Raw genomic sequence first — 3,925 nt, 5'->3', positions numbered from 1 at the left:
TTATTTTTTCACTTCTCCATATTTATTTTATTATGCAGTATTACAATTTACCATCCATACTTTAGGTTCCAAAGCCTTGGATGACTATTTTAAAATAAAAGATGTGTATATTAATATCTTTGATTTTGTGAATTATGATACTGGAGTTCCCTTGAGAAATTATGTTCTTTTTTCTTCAAAGATAAGGTTCTTAACAGGATGAGATCTTATCTTGCATGAAACCATGAATTCACTGTGGAGGAGAATGATTTGAATTTCACTGTGGTAGAACATGAAGTACCTTTTGAATCTTTTACTGTCTCAGTGATTTATCTTATGCATGAACATTGTAATCTTTAGCATCTTTCAAAACATTACTCTCTCTTTATAGAAATTGAACAGTTGTTCCAGGAGAAAATCTAATGGGAAGAAACAAAATCATTTCTTTCTGGTAAGGTAACAATGTAAAAACAAAGTAAAATGAAAATGATATCTTTGAAAATCCAAGAATTTATGATTATGTCAAAATTAATATTTTCATATATATCTATTTTTTCTTTCTTCTTCTTCTTCTTCTTCTTCTTTTTTTTTTTTTTTGAGACGGAATCTTGCTCTGTCGCCCAGGCTGGAGTATAGTGGCACGATCTTGGCTCACTGCAAGCTCTGCTTCCCGGGTTCACGCCATTCTCCTGCCTCAGCCTCCCGAGTAGCTGGGACTACAGGCACCTGCCACCAGGCACGGCTAAGTTTTTGTATTTTTAGTAGAGATGGGTTTTCCCTGTGTTAGCCACGATGGTCTCAATCTCCTGACCTCGTGATCCACCCGTCTCGGCCTCCCAAAGTGTTGGGATTACAAGCTTGAGCCACCGTGTCTGGCCCATATTTTCGTATATTTTAAGACAGCGAAGTGGTCATTGAAAAAGTTGAAAATTGTAGTTTCTTTACAAATGAATATTGACAAGATTGTAAATTCTAAATTGTGGAAATTTAATCTGAAAAACAAAATTACAATCCAATTTAAAATTACAGAATAAGTTTCTTTTTCCAAATTCACTGTCTTTTTTTGTTTTGTTTTGAGATGGAGTCTTGCTCTGTCGCCAGGCTGGAGTGCAGTGGCTCCATCTCGGCTCACTGCAACCTCCACCTCCCGGGTTCAAGTGATTTTCCTGCCTCAGCCTCCCAAGTAGCTGGGACTAGAGGCGCCCGCCACCATGCCCCGGCTAATTTTTTGTATTTTTAGTAGAGACGAGGTTTCAGCATGTTGGCCAGGATGGTCTCAATCTCTTAACCTCGTGATCCACCTGCCTTGGCCTCCCAAAGTGCTGGGATTACAGGTGTGAGCCACTGCACCCGGCCTGCTGTCTTTTAACATTTAGTTGGGATCCCTCTGCAACTTTCACTCAGTAAATGAGCTATTCTAATTCAGAGATAATATTAAGAAAATATAACTCCATGGAAAGGGAGCAATGTTGGAAGTGATGATTCTTGAAGCAGAACTAAACTATAGTGCCTCAAATGGCACCAACAATCAGTGGTTTTTTAAAAAAACATTAAATCATGAGTTTATATTAACAAAATGAAAGCTTTAGTTTTTTAATATATGGACAGAGAAAATATGTGTGCAGAAGCACAATGTCCCCTTGTCACCTTGATGGACAGAGATTATTATTAACAAAAATGTAATACAGGCATGCAGAGAGTCTGGAAATCTGTCTGTGAAGATTTAGATTCTGGCAGTGGGTAGCAGCTGTTTTAAATTTAAGAGGACAGGAGTGAGTTAGTGACATTTTGTAATAAATGAGCTCTCAGCACACACCAATTGCTGGTAAATTCAGAAAATGATAAACATTCTTCTTGAGCAGGAAAGCAAGATAGGAAACACACCTGCAAAGACTCATTTTCAAAAACAGGAAAGATGTTGTTGTGGAACTGCGACATTTTCTAAAGTTTCTCCATTAGTTGATTTCACCTTTGTCTTCCATCTTTTTCCATTCAGGACCATCTTCAAATTTCAGTAGTTCTCATTAAATCTGAGATTTTGATAAAAACACACAAAACAAAAAAAAAACCTTGACAACTCAAAAGTATCAACTTCCATTTTAAAACTAGGAAAGTGTCCTAAGTAATTTTTTGTTATTTTTTGATATAATTTTCTTCCTTTCATCTATACATTTTTTGTATGCAAAAATAGCATTTTTTGAACAACCAACAAAAAGTCAAACTAGTAAATTTTAAAAACAAAAAAAATAACAAACTGTAGAGAAAACTGAACAGTCCCTAAGCCATACAATAAAGGGGTTTTTAACACATTATTAACAATAAATATATGTTTTACGTTTTCATTCTTTGGTTGGCATTCCAGAGAGCTAGTAAGAAAACTTTGAACAGGCCGGGCACCGTGGCTCATGCCTGTAATCCCAGCACTTTGGGAGGCTGAGGTGGGCGGATCACGAAGTCAGGAGATTGAGACCATCCTGGCTAACATGGTGAAACCCTGTCTCTACTAAAAATACAAAAAAACAAAAATTAGCCGGGCGTGGTGATGGGTGCCTGTAGTCCCAGCTACTCGGGAGGCTGAGGCAGGAGACTGAAGTGAACCCGGGAGGCGGAGCTTGCAGTGAGCGGAGATCGAGCCACTGCACTCCAGCCTGGGCGACAGAGCGAGACTCCGTCTCAAAAAAAAGAAAAAAAGAAGACTTTGAACAAACTTCTTCTTTTTCTTTTTTTAATTAATTTTTTCTTGATACATAATATTTGTACATACTTACGGGACACATGTGATATTTTGTTACATGCATAGAATATGTCATTATCCAGTCAGGGTGTTTAGGGTATCCCTCATGTCCAGTATGTTATTTCTTTGTGTTGGTAACATTTCAAGTCCTCTCTTTTAGCTGTTTTGAAATACGCAATACATTGTTGTTAACTATAGTCATTACACTCTGCTATGTAACATCAGAACTTATTCCTTCTATCTAACTGTATGTTCCTACCCATTAACCAACCTCTCTTCATCCCTCCCACCCCACACCCTTCCCAGCCTCTGGTAACTATCATTTTACTCTCCACCTCTATGAGATTAACTGTTTTAGCTTCCACATATGAGTGAGAACATGTGATGTTTGTCTTTCTGTGCCTGGCTTATATTTCACTTAATATAATGACCTCCGGTTCCATCCCTGTTGCTGCAAATGACAGAATTTCATTTTTTATGGCTGACTAGTATTCCATTGTGTGAATAGTATTCCATTTTATTTACCCATTCATCTGTTGATGAACACTTCGGTTGATTCTATATTTTTTGCTATTGTGAACAGTGCTGCAATAAATATGGGGGTGCAGGTATCCCTTTGATATACTGACTTCCTTTCCTTTGTATAAATATCCAGTAGTGGCATTGTTAGATCTTATGGTAGTTCCATTTTTTCGTTTGTTTTTGAGAAGTCTCTGTACTGTTTTCCATAATGGTTGGACTAATTTACATTCCCATCAACAGTGTCTGAGCTCCCTATTCTATATATCCTTGCCAGCGTCTGTTATTTTCTGTCTTTTCGATGATAGCCATTCTAACTCGGGTAAGATGATACCTCACTGTGGTTTTGATTTGTATTTCCCTGATGATTAGTGATATTGAACATTTTTTCACAAACCCGTTGGCCATTTGTATGTCTCCTTTTGAGAAATGTCTATTCTTGTCCTTAGCCCATTTTTAAATGGTATTATTTGTTTTTTTCCTGCTGTTCAGTTTGAGTACTTTGTATATTCTGGACATTAGACCCTTGTCAGATGAATAGTGCAGATGAATAGGGAGAAATATGCAAATATTTTCTCCGATTTTGCAGGTTGTTTCTTTACTCTGCTGATTGTTTCCTTTGCTGTACAAAAGCTTTTTAGTTTTATGTAGTTTAATTTGCTGATTTTTAGTTTTGTTGCCTGTGCTTTTGAG

The sequence above is a fragment of the Theropithecus gelada genome, chromosome 9, assembly GCF_003255815.1.
Source record: "Theropithecus gelada isolate Dixy chromosome 9, Tgel_1.0, whole genome shotgun sequence".
NCBI lineage: Eukaryota > Metazoa > Chordata > Mammalia > Primates > Cercopithecidae > Theropithecus > Theropithecus gelada.
Note: the sequence above shows the minus strand (reverse complement) of the source record.